Raw genomic sequence first — 297 nt, 5'->3', positions numbered from 1 at the left:
ATTACAACCCTTAAAAGACCTCTTGATATGTGTATCTGTGCATTAAATTTATGTTGATTGTTAGATGAAGAGCAAGCCTTAGAAAGCAAGGTTAGTAGAGAATTGAGAGAATCGAACCTTAAACACTTGAGTGATTAGAGTGTATACACTACCAGTGAGGGTTCGATGCTCAATTCCTTATTCCCGACTTTCATGAGCTATTTTCTTCTTGCAAGTCTATTTGTACTTCATTTTCATGGTTTGAATTAGTGAAATCCAGTTCATATTTATTCTTGGAGAACTTATTTACTCTTAACC

The sequence above is a fragment of the Arachis ipaensis genome, chromosome B02 (genome assembly GCF_000816755.2).
Source record: "Arachis ipaensis cultivar K30076 chromosome B02, Araip1.1, whole genome shotgun sequence".
NCBI classification, from domain to species: Eukaryota; Viridiplantae; Streptophyta; class Magnoliopsida; order Fabales; family Fabaceae; genus Arachis; species Arachis ipaensis.
This window is presented reverse-complemented; position numbering follows the sequence as displayed.